Source organism: Hipposideros armiger, unplaced genomic scaffold, assembly GCF_001890085.2.
Source record: "Hipposideros armiger isolate ML-2016 unplaced genomic scaffold, ASM189008v1 scaffold_118, whole genome shotgun sequence".
Taxonomy (NCBI): Eukaryota; Metazoa; Chordata; class Mammalia; order Chiroptera; family Hipposideridae; genus Hipposideros; species Hipposideros armiger.
In genome coordinates, this window is record NW_017731468.1 from 2,188,442 (window position 1) to 2,201,519 (window position 13,078).

Genomic DNA, 13,078 nt, shown 5'->3' on the forward strand with positions numbered 1-13,078 from the left:
TTTGTGCTTTATATGTACTCTTGAATCTTAGACGGTTTGCTTGTTTCAGTTTCCTACTCCAAGGGAAACAATGCTGGTACCACTTATCTTCAATGACCTTCAGGGGCTCAGTGACTGATCTGAGGACGAATGAAAACTGAGGCAGAGTTCCATATTCCTCACAGATAAGAGGCCTATTTGCACTGCAAGCTTGGCTTTTAAAGCACCTCCTGTGCGCTTTGGACTCTCCTCTGTGTGTCCATTCACTGTGCCTTACAGCTGGGTTTGAAGACACCTTGCAGGAATAAGCAACGTAGGAAAGTCATGGAATCCATGAATCGATTAAGTGGTATTTAAAAATTGCTGCGTTCTTGCTCTCGGCTTGTAAAAATGGAAGCCCATCAATGAGAAAAGTTGACTTTTATTGTATGAAGAAAAAAATGTCCTTTGTGTTTGCATATAATATACATTTTTTTGTATTGGTTAGTATTAGGGCTCGATGTTGTGCACTTTATTCCTCTGCTGGTTGCAAAGGAGGTATGCTGAAGAAGGTGGCTGTGTTCCCCAATGAACTACTGGAAACTTTATGAAGGTAGGGAACCATGTACCATGTTATGAAATAAACCAGTCAGTGTGTATTAAATGAAAATAAAAGAATTAAAACTAGTGTGTTCCATGCACACACACACACACACACACACACACACACACACAGGATGCCAGAAAAAGTATACACATTTTATGAAAGGAAAAACCTGTATTAAAATTGTAATAATATATACCAATAACAAAAAATTAATATAAGTCATGTGTATACATTTTCTGGCACCCCCAGTGTGTGTGTGTGTGTGTGTGTGTGTGTGTGTGTGTAGAAAGTACTAGAGTGCTCTTATATTTGGATTTGTGACAGAAGACCCCAGGCTTCCCTTGTGGACTGGATCTATGTTGCTTTAAAGACTGTGTAACTGTCTTAATTTCTGAGTTCCTCAGTGCAAAGCAGACCTACTTAAGACTCTTCAACTAGAAGAGCCTTCAACCATGCCTGAAAGGCAGCCTTGGATTTATAAGCTCTGACTTAACTCCAGGGTTATAGACTGAACTGTGTCTCCCTCTCCCCCTTCCCCAATTCATATGTTGAAGCCCTAACCCCAATGTGATTGTATTTGGAGATAGACCCTTTAAAGAGGCAATTCAGACTCAATGATCAGTGAGGGTGGGGCCCTAATCTGATAGAACTGGCATCCTTATTAAAAAGGAAAGAGACACCAGATTCATGCACGCACAGAGGAAAGGCCGTGTGAGGACACTGTAAGAAGGTGGCCATCTGCAAGCCAAGGAAAGAGGCCTCAGGAGAAACTAAGCCCGCCAACATTTTTATTTTGGACTTCCAGCCTCCAAAACTGTGAGAAATAAATTTCTGTCATTTAAACCACCCAGTCTAATTTAAACCACTCTAATAATACATCCCGCAAAGAGGACAGTTATTTGACAGTCTTGGAGAAAGTATGCTGTGTTTGAATACAAAGGTAAAGCATTAATCCACTTGCTTGCAGACCTTTATACCTCTGTCATTACAGTTTTGCAGCATTTATAGCAAAGAGGAAGGAGAAATGGGTTTGTGTTAGTCACCCAGTTGGATGCTCATTCCAGCCCACAGTCCCTTTCACAGCCTTGCCCTGTTCCTCTTCTAGGATGCAAGGAAATTGTCTGGCCTTGTTACCAAGTGCAGAGTATTATTTGTTAGCATAAGTGGCAGTGGGAGGAGGCAGGAATTCATGGATTATGGGCAGAAAGGTAGACGGAGGTTGCAACAGTGAAGTTCGGTTGGTCCATGAGGAGAGCAAGGCAGGGTATATTGGTTTCATGTAGACTGTGGAGACAAACTGTCCAGAATTGAATCCCGGCTCTGCTACTTTTCAGGTGGTGATCTTGGGGAAGTTGTTTTACTTTCTTTGTCTCAGATTCCTCATCTGTAGAAGAGATATTAATAGGGTTGTTGTGAGATTTAAATAAATTAATGTTATGTAAAGTGCTTAAGACAGTGCCTGATAAATGGTAGATGGTCTCTAAGTATCAGTAACAATGACAACGGTGATGATGATGATAATCATAGTGATGATAGTGATAATGATGATGGTGGCTACTGGCTTTCCATATGTACTTAGACAAATACTTGGACATACTGGTATTGTCATATCCTTTCCCAAGGTTCCTCTTGGTTTCATCTCAGGCAGCTTGAGCAACTTTGGTCTACCCCTCCAACCCCAACTCAGAGGAGTGATACTTCTGGTCCCACATAATCTGGAATGTGTAGAGTCTCCGTCACTAAGACACAAACTGTTCCCACTCAGTACCTTTTTCACACACAGAGCATCCTGCTCTCTGACTTGGATATCCACCTAATGCCAGAATCTAAGTCACTTCCTTCAGATTGGATCTCTTGGGTTTTGGTGCCAGCCTAGATTTGGTGCCAGCTCTGAAGATTTAGGATTTGGATTCGAGCCCTTTCCTCAGCCATCCCTTCTTTTCTGATTGGTTTTTAAATCTCTGTTCCACTTGGGCTTGTTTGCTTCCTTCTGTTCTCAAGGCGCTCTCAGTGGGCTCTGGATTCCATGGCTGGGCTGTGCCATTTGTGGCACACTGACTTCACTCACATGATCCTCTTTCTTTGGAATGCCACTTCCTGTCATCTCTGCCAGCCTTCTTCCTGTATATCAGCTAAGCCCTGTCTCACATGACATTTTCCCACAAAAACCTCCCCATATGCTAATTTTGCCTTGAAAGTATGTCTCATGTGATGTCTTGATACAGATTTAAGCTCCTGGAGTAGGTAGGTGATGGATGTTTATAAAAAAACAGATAATTATATATCAAATACAGCAGAAAATAGACATACATACATACAGGATGTCATATCAGAAGTTTAGATTGAAGTGCCAGGATTCAGAAGATACCAGACAACAATTTCAAATTTGGTTCCCAGGAACTGGTTAGATTAATTCATCCACACTGAACGTTTATGAAAGGATTGGGTTGTTGGAGATGAAAGAGGATTATGCAGAGAATTTCCTTGGGGAGAGTCTTTTATTTTTCCTCCCCATCGCCAAAAGCCACTATACAGTTCTTAGGCAGTGTTAAGAATGGCCAAATCTACTTTATTCTCACTATGCCATGTCACAATTGGTTAAAATGCCTGGATTAAGTCATTCGGCTATTATGAAAGTCAAATGTGTTATTCACCAACTATGGTTTGTTTTCAATAAGTGCGTATTTTTTTCATATTGAAAAATTTTATAGATAATTTATGACTCCAAGCCAGCTACAAGGTGAGTCAACTATAGACACTGGAATATAATTACCATATAATTAGCAGTTTGATTGTAGAATGATCCAGCCTGTATATTTGGCAAGCCGTCACATATTTGCTAATAAAAGTGTCAAGCACACTTACGTGCTTGTTAAATGTCTTCTTACGTGATAAGCATTAGAATCTTCATAGAAAGCCCCAGTGAGTTTTCACATGAAATTCCGTGTATCCTCTGGTACCAGGCACATTACTGATATGTAGACTATCTATTCACTCAAACAGAAGAAGGAGGCCGGCCGAGTGGCTCAGTTGGGTAAGAGCTCGCTCAAGAGTTTGATCTCTGAGCAACAGCGGTTCGAGTCCCGGCCCGAGCTGAGCAGCCGCTGAGCTGCCAAACGGAAGAAGGAACCGAGTTTTTCTTGGTTTCTAGTGTTTTGTGGGTGTCATGTGTTGAATTGTGTTCTTCCCAAATGCATATGTTGACATCCTAACTCCTGGTACTTCAGAATGTGACCTCATTTGGAAATAAGTTTGTTGCTGATGTAATTATTTAAGATGAGATCATACTGGAGTTGGGTGGGCCCCTAATCCAATATGAATGGTGTCCTTATAAAAGGGGAATTTGGACACAGAGACATGCACACAGGAGGAATTTCAGGTAAAGAGGAAGCAAAGGCTGGGGTGATGCTTCTCCAAGCCAAGGAATGCCGGAGATTGCCAGCAAACCCCCAGAAGCTAGTGAAGGGGCATGAAATAGATTCTTCCTCATAACCCTCAAAAGGAATTAACCCTGCCGACACTTTGATTTCGGACTTTTAGTCTCCAGAACTGTGAGACAATACATTTCTGTTGTTAAAGCTGCCCAGTTTGTGGTACTTTGTTACTGCAACCCTAGGAAACTAATACACTGTATTTGTAAAATGAGCAGAATCATTCATGAATGTTTTCTAGGTCTGTGGACTCCTTTCATCACTTCTCTATTGCTCTTATCACTATCCCTCATCTTTCTCTTTAGAGAAATTGCATAAAGCCTCTAGTATCCAGAATAGGTAGGTAGTTCTTTGATAGATTAATTTGGCTTAGGCATGCAAAAATTTACTAAATGGCCATGAAATATGTTTAGAATGCCCAACTCTAGCAAATTCAAGAAATGTCAGGGTACACAAATACATTTTTTTGTAATCTCAGAAGTAAAGGCAAAAATTGTCTAAAAAATGGTGGGCATTTTAGCACATCCAATAAGTAGATGAAAGATAGTAAAGTTACAATTAACCAGAATGTTTAATAGGAAATGAAGTTAGAATGGAGGATCTTATGTATTATGTATATGTGAATGTGTTTCATTCTATGAATAATGAGAGCTACAAATAACTTCAGCAAGGGAGTGTGACATGATCAGTTATTTAAAGCTTTATTTTGAAATAATTATAGATACACAGAAAGATGCAAAGAAACACACAGAGAGGTCCCATGCACCTTTTACCCAGTCTCTCAGTGTGAACATCTGGCATAACTATAGTGTAACATGGAAACCAGGAAGTTGACATTGGTATCATCTGCTTATTTGGGTTTCATCAGTTAGCGTATGCACTCATTAATCTCATTCATGTGTGCACATGTAGTGCTATGCAATCTTATTACATGTGTAGCACTGTTCAACCACCATTACAGTCAAGATTCTTAACTGTGTCACTAGTGCAAGACTTTCTCATGTTAGCCTTTTTATAGCCTCATCCATCTCTTCCTCCACCCATTCCTAACCCCTGGCAACCACTAATCTGTTTTCATCTCTATAGTTATGTCATTTCATAAATGTCACATGCATGGAATCATGCAACATACATCCTTTGACATTGGATTTTCACTCAACATGATTTCCTTGAGGTTCATCCAAGTTGTTGCTTGTATCAGTAGTTCATTCTTTTTTATTGCTGAGTAGTATTCCATGGGATCTCTGTGCTACAGTTTGTTCAACCTTTCACTTATTGAAGGGCATTTGGGTAGCTTTCAGCTATTGCAAATGAGGCTGCTATGACATTCGTGTATAGATTTCTGTGTGAAAATAAGTTTTTATTTCTCTGGAATATATATATATATATATATATATATATATATATATATATATATATACAAGAGTGTAATTGTTAGATAGTATGGTAGAAATCCATTTTTAGTTTTTAGGTTTAAAAAAAATTTTTTTTTTAAAGATTTTATTGGGAAATTGGGGGGAGGGGAACAGTGTTGGGGAATTGGGGAAGGGGAACAGCCAAGTTGTGTCCTTCAATCTTAGTTGTGGAGGGCGCAGCTAGCTCAGCTCCAAGGGCAGTCGCCATCTGGCCACCCATGAGCAGCTCATGGTCACTCAGCTCAAGGTGCCGTGTTCATTCTTAGTTGTGGGTGGGCGTAGCCCACCTTCCCATACAGGAGTCGAACCAGGAACTTTGTTGTTAGGAGCACGTGCTCTCACCAGCTGAGCCATCCTGCCACCTGTTGGCAGCTCAGCAGCAGCTCAGCTTGGGTGCAGCTCACCGGCCCATGTGGGAATTGAACCGGCAACCATGTTGCTCAGAGCTTGCGCTCTTAACGAACTGAGCCACTCAGCCGGCCTGAAATCCATTTTTAGTTTTAAAAGGAAATGTCAAACTATTTTCCAGAGTGGCTCGACCTTTTAACATTTTCACCAGTGATTCAGTTTCTCCACATCCTCCCATGAATTTGATTTTTTATTTTAGCCATTCTTATAGGTGTAGTTATATCTTAGTGTAGCCTTAATTTGCATTATTTCTAATGGCTAATGATTTTGAATATCTTTTCATGTGCTTATTTGTCATCTGCATGTCCTATTCTGTACAATGTCTGTGTATGTATTTTGACCATTTTTGAGTTGGATTGTTTGTTTTTCTAATGTTAACTTTTGAGAATTCTTTATATATTCTAGACACAAGTCCTTTGTCAGATATATGATTTGCAAGTACTTTCTTCCAGTTTAGAGTTTACCTTTTCATCCTCTTAAAAAATATTTTTAGGGCAAAAGTTTTAAATTTTGATGAAATCCAAGGTATCATTTTTTTCTTTTATGTATTGTGATTGTGGTATCAAGGATGTGATCAATTTTGCATTTTTGAATGTGATGTGAAGGATAAAAAGGACAGAGTTAAGCATTGGGAAAGGTAGATAGTTGCAAGACCCTTTCCATAGTCCTAGTGAAAAGGCAGTGTCAGTATGGCTAGAGAGAAGAGGATAAATAGTTCTATTAGGTAGTAAACATTATTGGATGTTGTGATCAATCATACATAAAGGGTGGGGATACCAGGTGACATTTGGGGTTTGGGTTTACATAATTGAATGGATAGTTTTGCAATTAACTGGAATCATGACATGAGGGAAGAGCAGAATTGGGAAACGGCGCCAGGGTGAGCAAGACTGGTGTTCAGACACAATGAGCTTAAGGTTACTGTGGGACACCCAGGATGAAATATTTAGTGGGTATTTAGATAGATGGCTCTAGACCTCGGGTGAGTGTTCAAAACTGAAGACAGCTTGGGAGTCACTCACGCTCACATGTGCTTGAAATGATGGGAATAAATTGACATCACCTGGGAAGAGACGAGCACTATGTGTTTCAATTGCGAATGTGAAATCAGATGATAGTAGCGGGGTTTAGTGAACGATGTAGAAAATCTGAAAAACGGGTGGAGGCCAAAAAATTCCAGATCCTCTTCTATTACCAAGAAGTTCTGGACATCTGGGCAAGAGAGAATCTTTTAGCGTCTTCCTTTAGAAAGTGGATTTAGGGAATGATTCAAATTTATTTATAAGTGAATTATTGAACCCTAAACATATGAGGGAAAGGTCACCAGGCAGGTCCCTGAGTTTTTACCTCCAATATGCTAGAACCCATCTTGCTATTCCAAATGTACCCAAAAGGAATGGGGTGTAGCATGCTATCTAGTTCAGAATAAGAAAGATGCATTTCTGTCTGCTGCATCTACATAATACCACATGAGGTAATTAAAAGCAAAATGGAAAAGAAAACTTAAAAAAAATATAATAGCTGATGGCAGTAGGTATTTGAGGATCAGTTTTTGATCAGCACGTTCCAGCTAAGCCTTTAATTTGTAACAGGCTCAAGCACAGTGATTTATTTTCATGCTGTAAGTGAATGAATAGGAAGATTGAAATTCTTTTAAAAAGAAAGACTGCTGCCTGTGGTGTCGTAAAACAATAGCACTATGTTCTCAAGCTGGAAGCCTGCCCACCCTGCCCTTAGATACACAAGCTGTACTTATCGGAAAACATATGGAGAGGAAGGTACCTCACTGTATTTAAAAGGCATTTGGGGAGATTTTTGTTGTTAGGAGTTGTGGCCAAAAAGCCTTGAGGGTCTGAAAATTAGACGGCTGGGTTCACCAGTGCGGCAGGTTCTCCCAGCGACTGTCACAAGCCCACACAGCCCCTGTGTACTTGGCTCCTCTCCACCGTCACCAGCACATGCATGGATTCTACCTGCCTTTCTTTGGTGGTGTTACTGTGTGAGCAATCTGTTTGACAGGCTGGCTTTTCTGGTCTCCAGGTGGACTGTTAGGGGAAGCGGAGATGCATGCTATGGCCAGCAGGTGGCAGTGTGAGCACGTGGCACGGCCGACAGAGGGCTCCCATTACTAAAAGGACCAGGACCTGGGAGCTGGTTCTGCACATCTCTGAATTCAGGTAGGTTCCCAGCACCCTGCCTTCCACCTTTCAAGTCCTTGGCAAATTCCATAAAAGCTTTTCCATTTGATAAGTTATAGAAGCATCGCTGGTCTTCTGTCCAATGGCTTGTTTTGAATGGCTGGGCTCTTTTAATACATGAGCAACCTACAGGATGTGAAGAGAAATAAAATGCTTGATAGCCATTTGATGGCAAGTATTTGTCTGCCTGAAACGCTCCTGTGGCAGAAGAATCAAATAAGGACAAGGCTGTTGTTTTGATCTCTGCAGAGGCCAATTAGTTTTGTTCTATTGTGCAGCCAAGGTCTTCACCTTAAATGTGTTTAAACACCTGGAAATGCCTGTTTTGCATCTGAGGGTCAATGCTGAAGTGTTGCTCAGTCAAAGAAATTCACTGGGGTTAAAAGAAGATTGGCCTTAGCATCATGCAGACTTAGGTCCAAATCCCTGCTCTATTATAACTCAATGACTGTGTAACTGCAGGTAAGTTAGTCTCTGAATCTTTCTTCCTGTCTGTTGGCTCTGTGTGAAGATGACAGACAATGTAGATGAAGTGCCTGGCACACTGTAAGTGCTTGGTGCAGGCTAGCTAGAAATAATAATGATGTCAGAATCCATTGACTGTTTCTATGACAATGCACCTGGATTCTTTGTGCACCACAGAGAACGTGGTTTTTCCTTATGCCTTTTGAAGACACAGTCAACTCTTTGCCTCAGTGGACCATCTAGTGAGAACCTTATCCTCTCTCCCCTTGCTGGGTTCAGGCTGCTGAGAGGGGCCCGAGGTGGGGAGCATTGTCTGGGCTAGAAAGAACAGGTTAACAGGTTGTATGCAGTTCTCACATCATTGCTTTTTATAGCCCAGTATAAATGACCTTCGGATGACCAGCTGTGCTCCCAACCTGCAGAACGATTCACAGGATATTAGATAATACAGGTCAAGTGACTTCTCCAATGGAAGAGCACCTGGGTTCCCTGCCCTCCGATCACTCACAGACCTTTATTTAGATGACACCCTTTCCTTCTGTTTCATAACAAGTGCCCCTCAAGGACCTGCGTTATGGTTCTCTATCTCAGTGCATGGCTCCACCATCCATCCAATGATCCAGATACCTAAGAGCCATGCTCGACATCTTACTGTTCTCTGGTTCTCTGCCTGTTTCCTTATCACCACGTTTTGTCAGTTTTATCTTCAAAAGCATCCTTCAGACCTGTCCCATGACTCATTATGTGTGTCACTATCCCTCTTGTCCATGCGATCCTCATTTCTACTGGATTTCTACAGTCAACTTCCAGCTTCCAACTTCCATTCTTGTCCCCTGTCCCCTCACTCGTCTCTGCTCTACTCTGAACTTCGAGTGATGTTCTTCCTGCTCAAAAGCCCAATGGCTCCCAATGCCTGTAGGATGAAGATGGGCCCCCGATGTTACTTACAATGTCCTGCCTGGCCTGACCTGCATTTTCAACTGTGGCCCTTGCGGCCTGCTTTCAGTTCCTGGGATCTGCCACTGTCTTTCCTACCTGTGGACGCTTGGCCTACGCTCTTCCCTTCCTCATTTTACCTACTTAATACTGCTAATCTTTGGATATCTCAGCTCAGATGTTACTTTTTTTAAAATATTTTTTTAAATTTTTTAATTTTTATTGGGGAATTGGGGGGATGGGAACAGTGCTGGGGAATCGGGGGAAGGGGAACAGACAAGTTGCTGTCGTTTTGTTCTTCAGTCTAGTTGTGGAGGACGTGGCTTCACTGGCCCAAGTTGGCACCATCATTGCGCTCTTCCCGGGTGAGGAAGATCAGTTGCCGGCCTCTGGACGGCAGCTCACTGTGGCTGCCGGCCGCTCACGCTGGCTGCTGGCTACACACGGTAGCCCATGGCAACCCACTGCCACAGGGGCTGCAGCCTACGCCGTCGCCGGTGACTCACGGCAGCCCAGCTCCAGGTTGAGCTGTTGTTCAGCATCTTAGCTGTGGAGGGCAGTGTCACTGGCTCTCATATGTGGGATCCGAACCGGGGCCCTCTGGCGTCCCAAGCCAGTTCTTAACCATCGTGCCACTCGGCCAGCCCCAGATGTTACTTTTTAAGAACACTTCTTTGGCCAGCCCCAGATGTTACTTTTTAAGAACGCTTCTTTGACCTCCCCAGTTAAACAAAGTATAATAATAATAATAATGAAACCGCAAACACAGAGTAGTTATCAGGAACCAGCCCTCTCTATATTAAGTAACTCATTTAATCTTCAATGTAAACTTTCTATGTGGTGGACACTACTGTTACCCTTCTCTTACAGATAAGTACACAGAAACATAAGGAAATAAGTACATCGACTTGTCCAAGGTCATCCACTAGAAAGTGATAGTGTTAGAAGTCAGGCCCAGGCCGTGGGCGGCAGGGTCCGTGCACCGGGCCGCTGCCTCCCTCCGTGGCTGCAGGTGCTCACAGTGCAGTCTCCGCAGCACCAGCCATAGGTGTGTGCTTGCATGTGTTTGGTTATTTGAATGCTTATATCCCTGAAGAGACTGGAAGCTATGTGAGCATAACAACATGTTTGTTTTTGCTCTCCTTCGTAACCTTAGCAGCTTAATATAGTTTTTGGCACACGGTAGGAGTTTAATAAATGCTTGGATGAGCAAATACAAATGAATGAAGGCTATGAGGATTGACTGTTAGGTGCTTTCACACCCACACCAGCCACATTTTACATAATCCAACTCTCTAGTGAGGCAGGCAGACTTGGATTGTATTCAAGTGCGATGGGAGGGCAGCCTCTGGAGGTTTTAAGAAGGAGGGTGCCATGACGGGATTCATGTGTGAAAACTAGCCGGGCTGCATTTTGGAGAATGGATTGGAGATGGGCAAATAGGAAAGTGGAGAGAGCAGTTAGGGGGACTCCATGAGTAGCTGAGTGGCACATGACAGTCTTTGAACAAGCAGGGGTTTGAACCAGCCGACACAGTTAGACTAGAAAGACAACTATGGGGACAGAATGTCCCAAATGAGGAGGCAGTCGGAGGTAAGGCATGGCAGGGCACTTGCTCTGCAGGGAGCAGAGTAATGTGGAGGTGGGGAGTGCTGGCCAGTGAGCTGCAGAGGAAGGCAGGGGACATCCAGTGCCCAGACTATCCCGAGAATATAGGATTGCTAAGCTTGTTTTTTGTTTGTTTAAAGCAGAGCTTCAACAGATTGGTTTTGCATTTCAGAAATTGCTCTCCTGGGATGCTGTAAGGTGGCTCCCGTGAGGAGATATTGGAGTTCGTGGAGTCCAGGGACATGAAGAAATGGAGTTTTCTAACAGTTGTCAACAATGATTAACTACCATTTCTCAAATGCCTATGATAGGCTAGCTGCTGTACTAGGTACTTAACATCTGCCTTTTCTAACCTTTGTCACTGGATTCTCCCACCACACCTCCTCAAAGGAGGAACTGGTAAGAGCTCAGGAAAGAAGGATGTTTTCAACAGCCACATCCTCCCTGCCGCCACGTTTTCAACAGCCACATCCTCCCTGCCGCCACGAATCTCTCAGCACCCCACAGGGCAGCGTTTCTTGGCTCTAAGGAAATCACAAGTCTTTGATGAAGTAGCTTTCAGAAAGTGGCAGAGTGGGACACTTTGCAAAAGGAGGATTTGAACCCTAGTCTCTCTGATTGCAAAGTCCGTGTTCTTTCCATGATATCAAATTGCTCCTCATATATCTAGTAAAACCTATGGTGGTGCAATGTAGTTATGTATATGAATGTTTTCCTTCCCCTACTATATAGAATGTGAGCTTACTGAGGACAAGGACTGTGCATTATTCATTGCGGCACCCCCACTGCTAAGCACAGTGACTGGCACAAAGTAGGTACACATTCATTGACTAAAAGAACCTATAGAGTGGAATGGCAGTTCTCCTATCAAGAACCTGAAGTCCTCTTTTATGCTATTGCCCGCTAGGCTGTTCTGCATTTTCCTATGAGAAACAGCAGAAGGAGAGAGCTGCTGGCCCATGCTGCCATCTTTGTAATAATGCACACTGATGGCGGTGGGGAATACAACCAGAGCAGAAAAACCCACGGTCCATGCTGAGCTTCCCACAAATGTCCTGCTCACACTTATGCCCACAGGTTCCCAGTTTTTGAGGCCCTTTATACTGAACGCAACTGTAGGGCTGATAATTGGAGAACCAGAGCACTGGTTTATTGAGAGTCTATGGATCACAGCACCTAATGTGACCTGAGAATTGCACTCACCTTACTGCACAGAGAAGCTGGGTTGCTGGAAGAAGAGATAGATGGTGGTTGTGCAGTCGATTTAAATGCATACTGTGTAACATCAACATTTCCCCCACAGTGCTAGCTAACAGCAGGTTTTAATTATGCAGTAATAAAAAAATGGAGAAACAGCAGTAAATTATAATCTATTTATGTGAATGATCTTAGTCCAATAGCTAAAATCTACAAATTACATGAAGCAGATATTTCAAATTAAATCACAGAGTGTTTGTACAGCACTGCTTGCACATAAGGCATCAACACTTTTTATGGCCACTTCGTTGTTTAGGGTAAGGTATATGGTTTCTGAGTTGCAGGTGGAGTGGGGGACCGCAGGCTGGGGCCGAAATGGGATTGGCACATGTGGGAGGGCCTGGGAGTGATAAACCCCAAACACTGGACAGTGAAAAGGGGTCTGAGTCATTTGCAGGGACGGTGGAGGATCTTCCTAGGTGCCTTGCAGCTTTGAGGAGGAACGAGCAGAGGAGCGGAGCTCTGCACTGCTGTCCAGGCGTGGAGAGGAAGGCATCAGCCATGCCTGAGGCAGGGATGGCAGTTGTTGACTTGCTCAGAGCATAACCTGTTGGTGTCGAGGGCTCCAGGCTGCAAGGAGGGCATTGCTGTCCGATGCATTCTGTTTCCCTGTGCTATTAGCAGTTCCCAGCCCCTCTTTGAGAAGCTGTGATGGTCAATCCAGGTTTTCTGGAGCCTGAAGCTTGTAGAATTTTGGAAGCCCTCTTAAAGAAAAGAGTGCAAAGATATGTAGTTTTTGCAAATTTTACAAAGATATATGATCATGGGAACACCTTGCTAGATCTTAAGTTTATT

At 42.9% G+C, this 13,078-nt stretch overlaps 1 long non-coding RNA gene across 3 annotated transcripts in view; it reads left to right on the plus strand.

The window, feature by feature from the left end:
- The first annotated feature begins 474 nt into the window (after nt 1-474).
- The window catches only part of LOC109385546 (uncharacterized), a 145,359-nt gene continuing 132,755 nt past the window's right edge, over nt 475-13,078 (plus strand). For 2 of the 3 annotated variants that reach the window (XR_002124647.1, XR_002124648.1), the window contains exons 1-2: nt 475-571; nt 7,860-7,996. This is a non-coding gene — a long non-coding RNA (uncharacterized LOC109385546). Of the gene's footprint in view, nt 572-7,859; nt 7,997-11,198; nt 11,355-13,078 lie in introns of all 3 variants that reach the window. The other variant, XR_002124649.1, reaches the window with a different exon arrangement.